General features: G+C 34.3%; 1 long non-coding RNA gene across 1 annotated transcript in view; it reads right to left on the bottom strand.

Moving 5' to 3' along the window:
- Positions 1 to 8,064: 8,064 nt before the first annotated feature.
- Positions 8,065 to 21,309, bottom strand: part of LOC134731843 (uncharacterized) — a 196,101-nt gene continuing 182,856 nt past the window's right edge. Inside the window, exons 3-4 of the long non-coding RNA XR_010114471.1 lie at positions 11,266 to 11,344; positions 8,065 to 8,415 (exon numbers count right to left, since the gene is read on the bottom strand). This is a non-coding gene — a long non-coding RNA (uncharacterized lncRNA). The remainder of the gene's footprint in view (positions 8,416 to 11,265; positions 11,345 to 21,309) is intronic.

Genomic DNA, 21,309 nt, shown 5'->3' on the forward strand with positions numbered 1-21,309 from the left:
TTTAAGAAAGTGCATTACCAAAATGTACTCTAATTACAAAAAAAAATACATTATTTGAAATGGACTAAATATAAACATGTGGAGAGTGTAACATAATATGAATATGCATATATGGATAATAGAGATGCTATGTGCACATATATATGTTTAATCCATTGTATTATTGGATAATAAAATTAAAATTAAATGTTTAATCCATTGTATTATTGGATTAAACATATATATGTGTAATATATTGTAATGTGTAAGACAATAATATTATTGTATTATTGTAAAACAATTTAATTTACTTATTCAACATTAATTGTCAATTTTTCATTAACAAATAAATTAACATTACATTAAAAATTCTCTTTTTTTATCGACTAATAGGTTCTGAATAATGCTAAACAAAACCGGCAAGTATTCATACTACATATTCTAAAACATTATCCTTGTTACACATGTAACTAAATTTTAAATGAATTTCAAGTAACAATAAATAATTATCTTTATCTGTCTCAAAGAGATACAATATATGAATTGCATAATTTATGTTATTCAATCTCTTTGGCTCTAAAGATGAATCAAGCTAAGGATGTAGAATTGTACAAATATCCATCAAATGGCCATCTCATCTTTTTTGTGAACATATCGTGACATTTAGTTTTCATTTCTCTATATCATCTACCAATTCTAATCCCAGCAGAAGGGAGAAAATAATGTTTAGGGGCTAGCTTTTCACCATATTCTAATAGTAACAAAAGGACTAGGACATCAGTCTTGGATAATGAGTTTGGGGGATTGATAGCTCATAAAAGCTTATGAATTTATCTTGAGAAGTAGTTTGAGAGGTCAGCTTGTCTCTTTCAACTTATAATGAGACTGGCAACTAAACTATCTAAATTGATGGTATCTTATCCTATTGCAAATGACCTTGAGACAAGATAATTCCATTTCTTTTCTTGATAACCCAGTATAATAAAAATCTAGTCATGGTGGCTGGAGGTACGTAAATGTACCCTCCTTCAGCAATGACAGAGGTTATTGCTATATGGAAGAAAAAGAAGCAAATTTTCAATAGTACTTAATTTACTATTAGAAAATAATTTTGAAACACTTCAAAGGTGCCAAAGAAATACCACTTTACTAAAACTCAGGGCTGAATACAATAAAGGCTATACATGATCAAAGTCTTCAGCATTCTCTACATGCTTTTTCTATTATTCTCTTCAGTCTAAGAGCACATTGCCACATCCCTCCAAAGTCAGCTCTGTAAGATGTTCTATCCAAAAGCTATAACGAAAGTCCTACCCAAAATTCTGCATCCTCCAACTACTCAGCACACAACTATGAAAGACATAACGCTTAGCCTTTTACAGTAGCCTGGTTTTGATTCCAATTTAAAGGGAAGTGTCAGTATTTATCCATACCATAAAAACTTCTTCATCATTTTCTTGTTTACTGTCATCATTCAGGTTGGAAACATTTAAGGATTTAGTGGCTTTTCCTGTTTTTTCAATTTCCACATCCAATTATTTGACAACTTCAAATTTTTCTGATCTAGGCTTATTTCTCTATCAAGTTTTGCATAATTTCATAAGTATGTACATTCTCTGGCATCAATGACCAAGAATTCAACAAATTCTCAAAGGAGTTCTGAACAAACTACCTACCTAAATAAATAAACAAATGTATGGAACATTGCATACATTCTCACGACTGGTTATCTAATTCTGTTCTTCAGCCATCAGTCTTATTTCTCCAATTTATAATATACCCTACTGACACAGAAGCTCGTTGTTATCACTCACTTGCCCATTAAAACAAAACCAGGATAAAACCATAACATCAAGATCATCATAAGCCACAGTCCAGCATAGCAACAAATGGGGCACCAGGTAAATACCAATATATTTTCCTGGTTAAAAATGCATGTGATTATCATTTATGTAGCTGATGGTATATATATATATATATATATATATATATATATATATATATATATATATAAAATTGTGTAGGAGATTTGTGTTTTTCTTTTTGAGTGATCAGGGTATAAACACCTTTTCACCTAGAAATGAAAAACGTGAGACTGTCACTTTCCTGAGCTTTCTTGGATTTGGGACAAAATAAGTCATAGCCTCAACCAACCAGAGTTCTTGAAGGCTCAATTCTCCAGCAGCTCAAATGAAAACTAATGATGAAAAGATGAAGCAGAAGCTGAGCAGCATCAATTCTGTCAAGAATGGCATAAGTGACAATAATTATGGCTCATTCAATTTTCAGAGGCATCAATTGCTGACTCAGAAAGAGGCACTGTGTGCCCAAAGTTGGTGATGTTGGAAATACAAGCTGCAGTGTCTGTCACCAGAGGCAGTTACCATGGTGTTTTCACAGGATCAGGTCCACAGAGAGATCTGAAGTCCTGCTTCTGGCTGAGTAGCTTCCTTGTCCCATTTTCTTGAACTCTCAAAAAATTCTGTGAGCTTCATAATATCCTTTTAAGAAATTCATTTACTACTTGCACTACTAAAAGCTGGTTTCTGTTGCTTGCAAAGAGTACCCTGAATGATGAAGTGGCTGTTTAAGACTACATGTAAATAAAGAAGTCTGCCTTATATCTTGTAAAAAGTAAAGAAAGAATTTAAAATGCCCTGACTTAACCCTCTACAATACAACAATAAAATGAAATACTTACCAAAGGCACTTTCTTTGCCAACTAGAACTTGAAGTTTTAACTATCAGAAAAAGTAAAAATGAGTGAGTGGACTTGAATAATGTTCACATTTATTTTTGTCACTTAAAAATTTGATTTTTAAATTAATACACTTTATGTTTAGAGAAGATTTAGGTTCACAGAAAAATTGAGCAAAAAGTACAGAGTTTTTATATGCCCCCTGTCCCACACGTGCACAGGCTTCCCCACTATTCACATCTCACACCACAGCAGTACCTTTGTTAAAATCTGGGAACCTATATCAACACGACATTATCACCCAAAGTCCACTGATTACATTAGAGTGCCCTCTTGGTGTTGTATACTCTATGGTTTTGACAAATGTTAAATAATATGTATTCATTATTATAATATCATAGTTTCATTGCCCTAAAATTCCTCTATACTGTGCCTATTCAACCCTCCCTCCTCATCACCCCTGGCAATCAATGATCTTAATATTTTATCCATAGTTTTGCCTATTCTAGAATGTCATATAGTTGGAATCATACAGTATTTACCTTTTCAGGTACTCTTCCTTTACTTAGTAATATGCATGTACATTTTCTGTATGTCTTTTCATGGTTTGAAAGCTCCTTTCTTTTTAGCACTGAAGAATACTCCATTGGATGTGTCACAGTTTATTTGTCCATTGACCAAATTAAGGATATCTTGGCAGCCTCTGAGTTTGGGCAATTAGGAATAAAGCTATTATAAACATTCATGTATAGTTTTGTGTGGAAATAAATATTCAACTCATTTGGACAAATATCAAGGAAGGCAATTGCTGGATCGTATAGTAAGAGTAAGTTCATTTTGTTAAAATTTGCCAGACTGTCTACTAAAGTGGCTGTAGCATTTGCATTTTAATCAGTAATGAATGAGAGTCCCTGTTTTTCCATAGCTAAGCCAGCATTTGGTGTTGTTAGCAGTTCAGATTTTGACTACTTTGATAGGTGTATAGTGGTATCTCCTTGTTGTTTTAACAGAATTTGTAATTCCCTAGTGACATATGACATAGAACATATTGTCATATGCTGACCTGTCATCTGTATATCTTCTTTGGGGAGGTGTCTGTTCAGGTCTCTTGCCCATTTTTAATCTGGTTGATCATTTTTTATTGTCAAGTTTTAAGATATCTTTACATTTTTTGGATTCCAGTTCTTTACCATATTTGTCTTTTGCAAATATTTTCCCCATCTGTGGTTTGTCTTCTCATCCTCTTGAATTTGTCTTTCACATAGCAGAAATTTTTCTTTTTATCAGAATCCAGTTTATCAATTTTTTTATTATTATACTTTAAGTTCTAGGGTACATGTGCACAAGGTGCAGGTTTGTTACATATATGTATACATGTGCCATGTTGGTGTGCTGCACCCATTAACTCGTCATTTACATTAGGTATATCTCCTAATACTATCCCCCCCCCCACTCCCTCCATCCCACAACAGGCCCCGGTGTGTGATGTTCCCCTTCCTGTGTCCATGTGTTCTCACTGTTCAGTTCCCACCTATGAGTGAAAACATGTGGTGTTTGATTTTCTGTCCTTGCAATAGTGTGCTGAGAATAATGGTTTCCAGCTTCCATGTACCTACAAAGGACATGAACTCATCCTTTTTTATGGCTGCATAATATTCCATGGTGTATATGTGCCACATTTTCTTAATCCAGTCTATCACTGATGGGCATTGGGTTGGTTCCAAGTCTTTGCTATTGTGAATAGTGCCGCAATAAACATACGTGTGCATGTGTTTTTATAGCAGCATGATTTATAATCCTTTGGGTATATAACCAGTAATGGGATGGCTGGGTCAAGTGGTATTTCTAGTTCTAGATCCCTGAGGAATTGCCATACTGTCTTCCACAATGGTTGAACTACTTGACAGTCCCACCAACAGTGTAAAAGTGTTGTTATTTCTCCACATCCTCTCCAGCACCTGTTGTTTCCTGACTTTTTAATGATCACCATTCTAACTGGTGTGAGATGGTATCTCATTGTGGTTTTGATTTGCATTTCTCTGATGGCCAGTGATGATGGGCATTTTTTTCATGTGTCTTTTGGCTGCATAAATGTCTTCTTTTGAGAAGTGTCTGTTCATGTCCTTTGCCCACTTTTTGATGGGGTTGTTTGATTTCTTGTAAATTTGTTTAAGTTGTTTGTAGATTCTGGATATTAGCTGTTCATCAGATGGGTAGATTGCAAAAAATTTTCTCTCATTCTGTAGGTTGCCTGTTCACTCTGATGGTAGTTTCTTTTGCTGTGTAGAAGCTCTTTATTTTAATTAGATCCCATTTGTCAATTTTGGCTTTTATTGCCATTGCTTTTGGTGTTTTAGACATGAAGTCCTTGCCCATGCCTATGTCCTGAATGGCATTGCCTAGGTTTTCTTGAATTAATTTTTGTATAAAGTGTAAGGAAGTGATCCAGTTTCAGCTTTCTACATATGGCTAGCCAGTTTTCCCATCACCATTTATTAAATAGGGAATCCTTTCCTCATTTCTTGTTTTTGTCAGGTTTGTCAAAGACCAGATGGCTGTAGATGTGTGGTATTATTTCTGAGGGCTCTGTTCTGTTCCATTGGTCTATAACTCTGTTTTGGTACCAGTACCATGCTGTTTTGGTTACTGTAGTCTTGTAATATAGTTTGAAGTCAGGTAGCGTGATGCCTCCAGCTTTGTTCTTTTGGCTTAGGATTGTCTTGGCAACACGGGCCCTTTTTTGGTTCCATATGAACTTTAAAGTAGTTTTTTCCAATTCTGTGAAGAAAGTCATTGGTAGCTTGATGGGGATGGCATTGAATCTATAACTTACCTTGGGCAGTATGGCCATTTTCACGATATTGATTCTTCCTATCCATGAGCATGGAATGTTCTTCCATTTGTTTGTGTCCTCTTTTATTTTGTTGAGCAGTGGTTTGCAGTTCTCCTTGAAGAGGTCCTTCACATCCCTTGTAAGTTGGATTCCTAGGTATTTTATTCTCTTTGAAGCAATTGCAAATGGGAGTTCCCTCATGATTTGGCTCTCTGTTTGTCTGTTGTTGGTGTATAGGAATGCTTGTGATTTTTGCTCATTGATTTTGTATCCTGAGACTTTGCTGAAGTTGCTTATCAGCTTAAGGAGATTTTGGGCTGAGACGATGGGGTTTTCTAAATATACAATCATGTCATCTGCAAACAGAGACAATTTGACTTCCACTTTTCCTAATTGAATACCTTTTATTTATTTCTCCTGCCTGATTGCCCTGGTCAGAACTTCCAACACAATTTTTTTAATGATCATGCCTGTGGTATCAGGTCTAAAAACTCATCATCATATCCAGAGTCACCTAGATTTTCTCAGAGATTGTTATCTAGGAGTTTTATAGTTTTGCATTTTACATTTGAGTCTATAATCCATCTTGAGTTAAATTTTGTGAAAGATGTAAGGTCTGTACCTAGATTTATGTGTGTGTGTGTGTGTGTGTGTGTGTGTGTGTGTGTGTACAAATGTTCATTTATTCCAGCATCCTTTGCTGAAAAAAAAAAAAAACTATTTTTGCTTTATTGTATTGCCTTTGTTTTATGTCATAGATGAGTTTACTGTATTTATATGGGTCTACTTCTGGGTTTCCATATTCTGTTCCACTGATCTATTATAATAAGTCTTATAGTCAGGTACTGTCTGTTCTCCCACTTCATTCTTCTTCGACAATGAGTTGGCTCTTCCAGGTCTTTTGACAAAATCAGTTTGTCAATATCCATGAAATAACATGATGAGATTTTGACTCGGACCGACTTGGTTCTATAGATCAAGTTGGGAAGAATTGACATCTTGACGAAATTGAGTCTTCCTATCCATAAACATGAACTATCTCTCAATTTATTTATTATTTGATATGTTTTATCAGAGTTTTATAGTTTTCCTTATATAGACCTTATACATATTTTGTTAGATTTATACATAAGTATTTTACTTTGGGAGATGCTAATGTGAATTGTAATGTGTTTTTAATTTCAAATTCCGCTTTTTCAGTGCTGGTTTCTTGGGCAATTAGTTCTTCAGATAGCTAAAATATTCTGTTTGTGTGTCATATGTTTTTAGAATCATAACTTTTGTAATAGATTTTGTATCCTGATCTTAATTTTTAATTCTTGCCAGTTCAAATATCTAATTATTTATAACCTCAGGCAAAGAACATAGAGTTTTAATCTACTCATGAAGTAAAAGAAAATACATAACATGTCTCCTCTGAATCCATCATTATGTATGACAAATAAAGCATGCTCCTTGCCCTCAAGAAAGCTTTCTGCCTAGTTGAGAATATAGAAATAAAAAGAGTCAACATGAAGTAGCAAAGTGGCAAACATTGCCTAAAGAAAGACAGTGAAAAATGCATGTATCAGTAATGAAAATTTTCCATTCGAATTTTATGAGGTCTTATTGAAATCAAAACCAAAACTGTCTTACTATCATTCCCTACATTTTAGAAACTTGCAAAGTTTATATTAACGAATAGTAAAAATAATTTCAAATGTAATATTCAGACTTCTGTAAAGGTATTTTCTTGAATGGAACAACGGATATACCACTATTAGCTGTATTTCTTTTACAATCACAATCTCAAATCATGCCTGTGACATATAGATCCTGCTGTTAGAAAGTTAGCATTCTTCTTTATGATTTTTTAACCAAATAGCTTTGAGAGAAATTTATCTTTACTTCTCAATTAAGGGAAGGAATTTTTAAATAATGTTAACAGCTCAAATAATTGGTAAAGGTACCTTTTATCTGAAGGTCCAAGCTGAATACAATGCCTTGAAAATAAAAAAAAAAAAATAGAACAAAGAAACAAAATATTTTAACAGTGAGCCTTTTTCTCCAGTATGGGATCTCATACTTCTGCTAGTTCTGCCACTTTTATTCATTTAGCAGTTTTCACCGTCTCCAACTGATTGCCAGATGCCTATGACAATATTTCTGTGTGTACACATTAAGCAAGATTGTTGTTGTTATGCTTTATTCTTTATTTATGTTAATGAGGCAGAATCTATATAGTGGAGAGCAGGAAATTTTCCATCCTGATGGATAAATAACATCTGTGGAAATTTTAAACATTCAAAATGTGTCTGTCTTGAGCAGCATGAGCCACCAAATTTTAATGACAGACATACAAACACATTCATCCAGAACTACCTGACTGGATTAAAAATTCCTATCCTATTAAAATAATATGTGATGCTCTCTGTGCAGGCGTAATTGGTATTGATGTGGGAGATGAAGTATCAGTGTAATATTCCACGATTAGTTGTGCAGATCTGTTCAGTCCCCCTTACAAGCTCAGAGCTATGAATAGATTCAGTGAGTTAAATCTCAAAAGCCATTCAGATGGGATTCAGGCATTATTCTTTAATCATTATTAAAACTGAAGTCTACAGTGGGAGGGGGAAGTGGAGGATGAAAGCAAGGCTGAACTAATCATACTCTTATTCAATCTCTCAGGGAGTCTTAATTTAAGCATTTTTTTCTCCTGGGGTGACTCTGTCCCTCTACTCCACTTTCCCTGAAAAGACAGAGCTATCCCATGACTATGGTCCTCACAATGAAGTTCTTTTATTCTTTATTTATTTGCTTTTAATTTAAATTATTATGGCTGTGTTACATCTTCGTTTCAGTCCAGTACCGTGGTGCGAGTTGTAACATTTCTATTTTCATTTCAGAAAGCTTCTGTTATTTCTATCTGTGGACAAGGTATAGGAGAGGAGGGGAAATAAGGCGAAAGAGTTGTTAGCTTTTCAATGCAGTTATTGCTTGAAGTTAAAATACGCATATGCCTGTCTGCCCCAATCCAGAATAACAACACTAGATTTCCTATGTTAAAAGATACAATGAAAAGTAATATTTAAAAAAATAAGTTTTATTAATACCAGTAAAATTATTTTTTTAAACAAGAATTGCCCAATTAGAAATAATTTCAAGTGTCTCATGGAATTCAGTAAACTTTATTTAGTAAAATAAACGAAATTTATCCATTGTATAGAATATAAGAATGGCATCTAAACTATCTTTATGCATCTGGCTAGATGGGAAAATGCTCTTTCATTCAGTAGTGAAGTTATCTCTTGTAAAATCAAACAGATTTAACCACCTCTAGATGCTGATGTGAATAGTTTGGGCCAAATAGCAGACTTGTGGATTCAACTGTCATTTTTGGCTTCTAAAATAGAGCCAATCTGCCAAATAATAATAATGGTCCATGTCTGTACTTTGCTTTACACACGTATTTTCTCACCCCTCATGTCACAGCTTAAGCGGCACTTCCTCCGTGCCACTTTTTCACCTGCTCCTGTGTTAAGCTTTGTATGCCCAGAGCAGCATTTAATTTTCCCGTGGCTATACTATTGCAATTACAGTTACATTTTAGATTCCAGTGAACTGTCTCACTTACCCATTAGGCCACCTTTATGCCTACTCCATTCAAAATTTTTTGAGGTAATAAGTGGAGTGCCTGGCACATGGTACCCATTATAAATATTTCTAATATTGTTGTTGACAGAATGGAAAGAGATTCAGAGAGAATAAGTGAATATCAAGACAAGACAGAGGGCCAGAAAGTTCCAAATGCCAGAGCCAGAAGCAGAACCCAATCTAGAACAGCCTTGCTGGGACTAGAATTTGTCACTGCTAGCATATTGCTTTCCCCACAACATGGTCTTCCTCTCTGGGCTGTGGAAAGAGACAAAGATTACATTTGGCAGTTGGCTACAATGCAGACATCATGAAATGTTCTCCTTATTTTAGATGCATTTCATTCTCAGAAAGGAATATAAAAGATTAATTTAAAAGACCAAAAGTGGCAAAGCTGAGGTAGTTTAAGGAACAATATAAACAAAAATAATTATCCTGCCAATCTAACAATTTATGTCACCTTGTTGCTTTTTTTTCTAAGCAGACTAGATACTTAAAAGCATGCTTTGAATTCAATTTCCACATAATGTAAGCTCCTCTAGGAGATGAATATTCATCAACAATTAGTATTTCTAAGGATGCCTAGCTTGCTCTGTATCTCCTTGTGGAGCACTTCATAAAAACAGGTATTATCATTTTCACTATTTATTTTGCCCCAGATGTGAATTTTAATGTATTTAAAAGGGCTTTTGCTTAGATACTGAGAACACTGCCTTTTTTTTTCTTTTCCCATACTGGCCCAAAGACTCTCAGAATAGGGTAGATTACCCTTAATTACTAGAGGGTGTGTAAACAAATTCCCACAAATATGGTTAATTTTCTTTCAATTTCTGAGACTACTGGAATTAGTCCAAACACTAAAAGTTTATGTCCAGGACATTTGCTGAAATAATGCTATGTACATTTTCTAAATGCCTAATTGATTGAAAAGTATATTACAAAACTGTTTTTCACTTATTCTGCAGCTGTGCATTCGTGGTGTTTTGTTTAAAGAAAAAAAAAAGGCTTCTCAGGAATTAATTGACACAAGCCAGATCTTAGTGGCCAATTTAAGCACTATCTTTCATTTTCTGTAAGATCCACTTTGTGAATAAGTAGCTCCATTATCTTCAAACCCTAGCAATTTAGGATGTGAGTACCACGTGAAATGTGACATTTTCTTATCCTGCAATACCTACTTGAAAATGAATAAGTGCTAAATTTTGTTTTGCCTAGGAATTAAATGCTAATAACCTGTCTGTCTTGATGCAGACTCCAGACAAGATTCTAATATGACAAATAAGAGTTAACTCATCCTGTTGCTATCTACATTCCTGAAACTAAACTACAACACGGATCTTTTGTTATATAATTTACATCAAGTCCCTAAAAGATGTATGAATTGAACAAGATGATTTTATAAGAATATTACTTAAAATCTGCAATTCTGCTCAGGAGAGTCTATTAACTTGTGTATGGCCCAGCAGTTTTTTTTTAAATAAAAGGGAAGAAAAAGAAAAATGAGCCCAAGGCTATCTAATTATCATTTGATCATTCCAAGTGAGATTATTTCCTTCTGATCCTGCTCAGGTTTCTTCTTTATATTAAATTGAACAAAATGAAATACAATGATACAACTACAATTTTAGCACAAGTAAATATATACATATTTTTTCCAGAGTTTATTTTTAGTTGAACTCAACCCTATAAGTCTTGGGAATCAGAAAACAAACAAGTCATTCATTGATGCTTCTCTCAAAAACTTAAAATATAATTGAGAAACCTGTACCCAGTTGTGATTTTAAAAAGCTGAAGATGAGAAGAGTAAATGTATAGAGAGCTTTGATAGCACAAATGAGAACATTACTTCAAATGGAGAATATTATACATGAATCATTGATTCACAGAATGAGTGGATCCCTGAGCAGGAAGTTGAAGGAAGGCTAAAGAATGATGATGCATAAATGTGGAAGAGGGAAAAGCTGAGGAAAAGCACAGTATGAACACAAACACGTCAGGTGGATTTGGGAACAAATTATATTACCTCATTAGCTTAAACACAAAGTAGATCAAATAGAGTACGAGACGCGTACGGAAGTGCTACCACTGGCATAAAAACCTATCCATCCTCCTCCTTCTTTACCTGATACAACCTTCTCTCCCATTCTCTAGCTCCTTCAGCGAACAGTCCTATTTGCCCCTCAACATCCAGGCACCGGAGGCTGCAACAAGAGCAGCTATTAGTTATCTATCACTGCATAACAGTTCACCCCCAAAACATAGCAGCTCGAAACAATATACTTTTTTTTTTTTTATCTCATCGTTTCTATAGGTCTAGAATCTTACGGCATTGTTGCTAGGTATTTCTGGCTAGGGTTCGCTCATAAGGCTGCAGCTGAGCTGTTGTCCAGGGCTATAGTTGCCTCAGGGCTTGATTGGGGCTCAGAATTCACTTCCCTATTTATTCTTATAGTTGTTGGCAAATTTCAGTTCCTTACAAGCCATTGTTGGAGACCACCATTTCACCATGTGTGCTCTCCATATTCTGCCCGAGTGTCCACGTGACATGACATCTGGCTCTCCTCAAAGTGAGTGATCCAAGAGTGATCACAAGTGAGAAAGAGAGCATGCAAGATGGAAGCACAGTCGTTATAACCTAAACTTAGAAGTTACCTTCCATGGGCCAGGTGCGGTGGCTCAGGCCTGTAATCCCAGCACTTTGGGATGCTGAGGTAGGCAGATCACTTGAGGTCAGGAGTTCGAGACTAGCCTGGCAAACATGGTGAAACACAAAAAAATAGCTGGGCGTGGTTGCGGGCACCTGTAATCCCAGCTACTTGACACGCTGAGGCAGGAGAATTGCTTGAACCCAGTAGTTGGAGGTTGCAGTGAGCCAAGATCACGCCATTGCACTCCAGCCTGGGTGACAGAGCGAGACTCCATCTCAAAAAAAAGAAGTTACCTCCCATCACTACAGCCATAGGCTATTGGTCAGTCAGACCAACCCTGATATGATGAAGGAGAGGACTACACGAGGGTGTGAATATCAAGAGACAGAAATCATCTTAAGTCTTCTGGCAAGCTGGCTACCACTGCAAATTAAGCTCTGTGTTCATGCTGAGTGTCCAGAGTCTAAGCCTTCCAGGGAGTCATTGTTATCACAGATCCATTTCAGCACTTTGGAGCTTCCAAGCAGAGCAGTGCCTGGGTATAGACCATCTGGATTTAGAGCGCTTGGATTTGAATTCAAGCTTGCTATGTTAGTAACCATGTCACCTTGAGTAATTTACTTGACACCTCTGATCCTAAACTTCCTGATCTAAATAATCTACATAATCCGAATAATAATAACAGATGAATTTAAATAGTTTAAGTGCACATTAATTATATGTAAATTAATATATAATGTTCACACATTAATGACATGTACAATATTATATACTCAAAGTATATATATCACACGGAGATTCCAGGCTTGTTGATTCTATTGCTTGCTATTCAGAACATTAATTTCTGTTTTAAGTTTTTGGCTTCCTTAGGAAAAAAGCATATGATCTTCATTGTCTGCAGGCTTCTGAGGGCCCTAGATAATTTTATTGTCTCTCAAGGATTTATATTAAAACTAAAGTATATGATACATATACTTTGAGTATACAGTAGATAAAAACAGAGCTAAGCTAAATAGTTCGTTATTGTTGTTATTGTTTTTCTTTGTTTGTTTTTGTTTGTTTTTGAGACAGAGTCTTGCTCTGTTACCCAGGCTGGAGTGCAGTGATACAATATCGGTTCACTGCAACCTCCGATTCCTGGGTTCAAGCGATTCTCCTGCCTCAGCCTCCCGAGTAGCTGGAATTACAGGGGCCAGCCACCACTCCTGGCTATGTTTTGTATTTTTTAGTAGAGACAGGGTTTCACCATGTTGGCCAGGCTGGTCTCGAACTCCCGACCTGAACGCAAAGATCAAAACCAGTATCCTTTTCAAGGATGTAGGAGACAATATTAAGACTTTGCTATTGGGTTGGTATTGCCTGACCTCTTATTTTGAGAAAAAATTATATTTCTCAAAAATATAATAAATAGAAACAAATCACGTAATGCATGTTGAAATCTGTTTTAGTTTCCTATTGCTGCTGTAACAAATTATCAGAAACTTGGTGGCTTAAAACAACAACTCTCTTACATTTCTGGAAGTTAAAAGTCTGAAATAAGTGTTATGAGCTAAAATCAAATTGTGGTCAGTACTGCATTCCTTATGGAGGGTCTACAGAAAAAGAAATTTTTTTTTTCCCCACTTTATAAGCCAGCCACATTCCATGGCTCGTGGCCCCTTGCTCTATCTTCCAATTGTAACACCCCATCTTCTACTTCCATCATTATCTCCTTTCTCTAACTTTGACCTTTACCTTTCAAGAGCCCTTGAAAGAACTTCTCTTTCAAGAACTCTTGTGGTTATGTTCGGCCTACCTGGAAATTTCAAGATAAGCTTCCCATCTAAAGACCTTTTACTTTATCACATCAGTAAAATCCCTTTTGCCATGTAAGATAACATATCCATAGGTTCTGAGATTAAGATGCTGATATCTTTGTAGCTCATTATTCTGTCTACCCAAAAACCCACAGAGAGTTCTGTTATGGAATAAAAACCTCTACATAGATAAAAATCATTTTTACAATTTTGTTGTTTCAAATATCAGATTTACCTGTAGTAAACAGAATGATTTGATCATAAAAATCACAGGGATTTTAAAAGATATTGCCTTTGGAAACTCAAATTGTATTTATATAGGATATATTAATTCAGGTAATTATTTTGAGCATCATAAAGCAAGCCTAAGTATCTCTCTCTTAAAAATCAAATTAGCATTCTGTTTCTATAATCTCACCTATATTGCTGCTACCCTTTAAAAACAAAACAATAAGAACAAATCTCCTTTTAAACTTTAAGTATTATTTTATTGGCTACAGCTAACTTTATATTTTAATCAGGAATAATAGTGATGGTATTCAACATTTTGTGCTTATAGTATATTGCTGTACTTAAAAAGGCATTACAATATGCCAACTTAATATTTCTACCATAGTTATTTTACACATTACCTTAAAGTTCATTTGCTGTAATGCATGCATAATACCTCATAATCATTTGTGCAAATGCCATTTAATTGATTCAATTAAAATAATTATAAGCCAACTGATAAAAATTATTTGCATCTTAAGATGGAATTTTCAATTTGTGATTATGAAATAATAATATTTCTAGGTGAGGAGATAGAAACTTTTCACATCGTATTTAGTGATATGCATGCATTATAATTATATTTGTGCTCAGTAATCAGATAATTTTTAAAGCTGTATCTGATTTTTTAAATTTCAAATAATTTTTTATGTAATATGTTGTCATTCAAAAATCCTGTTATAATTCATTTTGAAATCAAATGTCATTATTATTAATAGCGATTCAGAGATAATCAACTAAAAAAATGGAGGCTTTGTCTACACATAATGAAAGTACTCTGATTAAGGAAAGACTACCCTAGGTTACCAAGTCTATACCCTGTTTAAAATCCTGCACAGGTTTTCCACAAATCCACGATTCTTCACAATGGCCACACAATAAAATCTTCTAGTATCTTTTCAAATTACCATTTCCTGGGCATCAGTGAGATTATCCGGGTGGCGAGGGAGGCTCTTGGCATCACTGTTTTGTTAAAAACTCACCAGATAATTTTATGTGCAATCCAGGTTGAGAATGATTGCCATGAACAAATAATGATAGATGACAACCTGCAACTGTACTGCTTAGTCATCTGTAGTTACCTACACTTAGGAACTGAGTGTCCATCCAATTCATTGATGATCATTCATAATACACAAATTCTCTATACTTTTATATATATACAGTAAATAATTTATATATAAGTTTACATATACACACGGTGAATTCATATATATACACGGTAAATTTATAACCAATACTGAAAATGATTTTCTTTTTTTCTCCCAGCCAATTGTTTTTAATTATCACCATTCTTCAAATTATATTACAGTTTTAGACCTAGGTAAATAGAGTCAAATCCAAATCAATCAATGACAAAGAAATATTTCCTAAATTCATGTTATCCATGATTATCACTATTGTCTGAATTTCTATCAAATGGTGAATGTCCTAAAAACAGAAATTTAAGAACTTTTATGTATTTATTTATAGATGTGGGAAAGGAGTTGCCATTGAATGGACAACCACTATTATGTACCCAGAACTATGATAATTACTTTGGCTAATTTAATTTTTTAAATGGCCCCTTTGAGGTAATATATTACTGTTTGTTTTCTTTTTAAAATAAATTTATTTTGACAAAATTAATAAATGATGATTTTCATTGAAATAATATGAATAATTTCTGGTGACTCTATGTTCCATTTGGTCACACACACACACACACACAAATTTCTCTACAGAAAATACATGGCATTATTTTCTGTTTTTTGTTTGACTTGTTTTGTATAAGAGTCATTATGTTAATGTTGACTTACAAGGATTTTCATTATTCTTTTTTGTTTGTGCATTGCAATCCACAGACTGGATAAAGTATAATTATTTAGCCATCCCCATATTGATACATTTAAGATGTTTTCATTTTTTTTGTTATGAACCTCATTCTTGTGGAAATAATACTGCTGTGAACATCCTTCTTGTGGAAACTAGTGGGTATTCCTGTAAAATTGGTGCTAAGAAGTGAAACTGCTATATCATGGAATGTATGTACTTTTGGATTTAAAGAGATGATGAATTGCCTTACATATGACTGTGGAATTTTACATGATAACCATCAATGAATACTCTTTTTACCATTTCTTTGCCAGATCTTCCTGTCATCAAGCTTCCATTTCTGCTATTCTAATGTGTAAAAAAATTAATATCTCACTTGTTATAGTTTGTATGTTCTTAATTATTAGTGAGATTGAACATCCTTGTATGTACTTATTGGCCATTTCTATTTCCTTTTCTATGAGTTACCCAGTTATATCATCTATTTATTTTCTACTGGAGTACTAATCATTTCTTTATAATTAATTTTTTAAATTGTGATATTATTTTTTGTGTATATTTTCTTCCAGTGAGTCATCTGTATTTTGGTATCATTTATGTTCTATTCCTGATAAATAAGTTTTAAAATTTTATATTGACCCATGTGTCATTTATTTCCTTTTGTTATTGTGTCTTTTATTATTTACGTTAACATAGGCTTTCGTATTTTATATCTTGTTTAAACAGAGCCTTCCCTGTGGTCCCAAATTCATAAACATATTATAATTCTTTCTAATACTTTATGGTCTTTTTAATGTTTAGGTTTATAATTCATTTGAAAATTATTTCATGAATGGTGTGAAATAGGAGTTTCTTTTAATCATGTGGAGTAAATTATACCAATGCAGTATGATTATGTAAGTATGCATCTATTGAATAAATCACTTTCTCCACAGATCTGAGACACCATATTTATCATAAACTTTTATAACATGATTTTGTATATGAACATGATCTGCTCTATTGGTATAGTATTTGTTCTTGTACTGATATCGTATGATTTTAAGGAATGACATCTTTATAAAATCTTAACCAATGATAGGATAATTCCTACTCCCTGGTTCTTTTTTAGGACAATATTGGCTACTGAGTCTTTTCTATATGGATTTAAGATTACCTGGTCAAGTTCTACCAAAAACTTGTTAGAATTTTGATTGGACCTTAATTTGATTTACAAATTAAGTATTGTCTTCTTGAGTATATTGTATCCTCCATTATATGGATAAGGTATATCTCCCTATTTATATAGATTATTTTTATGATGTTAGTTGGTTTTTTTGCTCGTTAGTTGATGCAGTTTCTTTCTAGCCTCGATGGTCTTTACAATTTGGCATGTTTTTGCAGTGGCTGGTACTGGTTGTTCCTTTCCATGTTTAGTGCTTCCTTCAGGAGCTCTTTTAGGGCAGGCCTGGTGGTGACAAAATCACTCAGCATTTGCTTGTCTGTAAAGTATTTTATTTCTCCTTCACTTATGAAGCTTAGTTTGGCTGGATATGAGATTCTGAGTTGAAAATTCTTTTCTTTAAGAATGTTGAATATTGGCCCCCACTCTCTTCTGGCTTGTAGAGTTTCTGCCAAGAGATCAGCTGTTAGTCTGTTGCGCTTCCCTTTGTGGGTAACCCGACCTTTCTCTCTGGCTGCCCTTAACATTTTTTCCTTCATTTCAACTTTGGTGAATCTGACAATTATGTATCTTGGAGTTGCTCTTCTCGAGGAGTATCATTGTGGTGTTCTGTGTATTTCCTGAATCTGAATGTTGGCCTGCCTTGCTAGATCGGGGAAGTTCTCCTGGATAATATCCTGCAGAGTGTTTTCCAACTTGGTTCCATTCTCCCCGTCATTTTCAGGTACACCAATCAGACGTAGGTTTGGTCTTTTCACATAGTCCCATATTTCTTGGAGGCTTTGTTCATTTCTTTTTATTCTTTTTTCTCTAAACTTCTCGCTTCATTTCATTCATTTCATCTTCCATAGCTGATACCCTTTCTTCCAGTTGATCGCATCGGCTCCCGAGGCTTCTGCAATCTTCACGTAGTTCTCGAAACTTGGCTTTCAGCTCCATCAGCTCCTTTAAGCCCTTCTCTGCATTGGTTATCTTAGTTATACATTCATCTATTTTTTTTTTCAAAGTTTTTAACTTCTTTGCCATTGGTTTGAATTTCTTCCCATAGCTCGGAGTAGCTTGATTGTCTGAAGCCTTCTTCTCTCAACTCATCAAAGTCATTCTCCGTCCAGCTTTGTTCCGTTGCTGGTGAGGAACTGCGTTCCTTTGGAGGAGGAGAGGTGCTCTGCTTTTTAGAATTTCCAGTTTTTCTGCTCTGTTTTTTCCCCATCTTTGTGGTTTTATCTACTTTTGGTCTTTGATGATGGTGACGTACAGATGGGTTTTTGGTGTGGGTATCCTTTCTGTTTGTTAGTTTTCCTTCTACCAGACAGGACTCTCAGCTGCAGGTCTGTTGGAGTTTGCTAGAGGTCCACTCCAGACCCTGTTTTGCTGGGTGTCAGCAGCGGTGGCTGCAGAAGAGCGGATTTTCGTGAGACCACAAATTCAGCTGTCTGATTGTTCCTCTGGAAGTTTTGTCTCAGAGGAGTACCTGGCTGAGTGAGGTGTCAGTGTGTCCCTACTGGGGGTTGCCTCCCAGTTAGGCTGCTCCGGGGTCAGGGACCCACTTTAGGAGGCAGTCTGCCCGTTCTCAGATCACCAGCTGCGTGCTGGGAGAACCACTACTCTCTTCAAAGCTGTCAGACAGGGACATTTAAGACTGCAGAGGTTCCTGCTGTCTTTTTGTTTGTCTGTGCCCTGCCCCCAGAGGTGGAGAGTACAGAGGCAGGCAGGCCTCCTTGAGCTGTGGTATCCCATTAATAAATTTGTATTTTGTAAATATATCTCACACCCCTTTTTAAAGGGTTATTTCTAGGAAGTCTGTAATTTGTGGTGTTATAATGAAGCACTATTTATTTCATCTTATTATTATTTGGGGAATATATTTCTTCAATGAGGAACTATTGAGTTTCATCTGCTCATTATCCTATATCAAACAGAATTGATCATAGATTGAGTTGTCATTCATTCCAGTCTTTAAAACCAGCAAGCTCTGTGAGGACTGATAGTACTAAAGTTGGAACTCTTGCCAGTTAAATCTCTTGGGCTTCTAAATATCATGTTCAGAAATAATATTGCCTGAAAACATTGTTTGTCCTTTCTTCCTTTCTCATATTTCTAACTCATCTATCTTTGTTGACTTGATGTATTTGCTAGAAGCCTCAGAAAATGTTAAATACTAAGGGTTTTAGTCGAGATTTTAATTTTTCTCTAATATCAATAGGCATGCTTTTACTCTCTAACTATTAAATAAAACATTACTGAAAATTCCTTCCCTAGGCTAAGGAAATTATATCTTGAAATAATTTTTAAAATTTAGAGTTTTGTAATAATAAAATGTATTTCACCTATTTTTAACAGGAGAAACTACTACCAGATATATGTATTAATAAAACACTAATAGGTTTTTCAGAAATCTTTCTAAATAATTATGATAGTAATAGTAGTTACAAATGTCTGTGTGCCTCATTTATGGATAATAAAATAGATGTTTTTTATACACTTGTTTGATGACAGTACAATATTTCAGTAGTCCTTCTTAGATTATAAAACTGAAATACTATGCCCAAATTCACTCAGTTAAAAAATAGAGCTGAGACTTGAACTCAGATCTGAGTGATTACATCTGCCACCACACTGACATTGTAATCTGAATAGAAGTTAGTTTCATAATAAGCACCAGAATTAAAATATGCATGGTAATATTTAATATTTAAATGTCAGTATCATTGTTTATAAAACGCTTCTAACAACATCCATGTGAGTAGGACGCTTCTACATCAACTCAATCTGGCCATTGAGTTGCGTCTTGTACCTTAAATTTCAAAGAGGCATTGAAAGAAAATGTGAAAACATTAAAATATTTCAGAGACAGGAACCATGTTTCAGTTTCCTTGTACAGTTTTAAAATGTGAAAATATTAGAATATTGCCTATTTTAATTTTTTATATTTTATCTTATTAAATGTGAAAATATTAAAATAAGTCAGAGACAGCAACTGTGTCTCAGATTCTTTGCACTGTTATTCACAACCTTTTGCCCAGCTGACACTCAGCCTACATTAGCAACCAACTAACTAAACTTAATTTGGTTTGTATTATATAGTTCAACCCCTCAGTATCACCAGGGAAACAAAATGGAACAAGTAATATTCATATGACAATGACTCGATACATGAGGAATTATACTCTTTGGGTTTTTAGTTACAAGATACATTTATGATAATATCTTGTTCTTAATTCTGAAGAGCCTACTCCTGTTTCACTTTGTTGAATCTCCTAAAGTTTCCAGAACACCTATATTACTTTACTCTTGAAGCTGGGACAGAATTGTGAATTCGACACATTTTCTTCTTCAGGATTTGTGTTTCCTTGAGGATAAAATGTGTTGAGTGTGTTTTTAAAATGCTGCTTGACAGCTAGAAGTGAAAAATAGTGTAAATTCTGACCTTGAAGTTTTTCTATACACTTTCTTGCAACTAGATAAAGTACTTAGTTTATTCCATATGGAGTTTTCCATCTTGTTTCATATAATACAGCCTCAGTCAAAATAGTCTGTACATTAACTATATCACATTACAATGTTAACCTGACATTCAGTATTATAAAATGGAACACACTGAAATTTCTTAAAAGCCAATCTCAAAGTTTTATTGAATTTAAAATGCTACGTGTAGTACTTCTAAAATAAAAATGAATTATCCCATTTAATTTTATAAATCATTTCTGTACTTAATTCCTAGACATTAACTGCTTCAGGAATATTTTAAGCATACTGGAAAAGGGCTCAGATTTAAGTATATAAAAATATGGGAGGAATATATTTGTGGCCAATTTTAACCCTGACTTATGTGAATATACTTTCTAGATATTAACTATTGCAGGTACAGCATAAGATTTATTGAAAAAGATGCATGAAGGCCAAAACAGATCATGTTAAATAGATAGCAAATTAACCAGAGATCTGGTTTGTAGATTATAAGACAAGGTAAGTTTTTGTGAAATTGCATATAAAAATGAACTTAAGACAATGTTATATAGTGGTACAAATTGGCTAGCAAATAATAGTAACAGCCTCTTCTAAAATTTTTACTGAGTTAGGCCTCTAAGCTCTTTCCATATAATAACTCATTTAAGCTTTCCAACAATCCTATGAAGAATTTACAGACAGAATTCCAGTTTTTCCAATAAGCAAATAGAGGCTTAGTGAAATTAAGTAGTAAGTAGTACACCAAGATTTTAAATCCAGGCAATCTAGTACAAGAATCTGTGACCTGATATGCCAATGATTCAAAGTACAATAATAATAACATCAAATGATTATTAGAAAAAATGTTTTTGTTAATATTCTATTTGTCTTTTTGTAATGATACAAGAAAAAATGAATTTAATACATACATATTTGCAAGAGCTATATTGGTCATTGACAACTGTAAAAAAAGGAATTGAATAAAATTATAAAAACGACTCTGATGACCAAAGAAGCAATTGTGAAAT

This window comes from Symphalangus syndactylus, chromosome 11 (assembly GCF_028878055.3).
Source record: "Symphalangus syndactylus isolate Jambi chromosome 11, NHGRI_mSymSyn1-v2.1_pri, whole genome shotgun sequence".
Taxonomy (NCBI): domain Eukaryota; kingdom Metazoa; phylum Chordata; class Mammalia; order Primates; family Hylobatidae; genus Symphalangus; species Symphalangus syndactylus.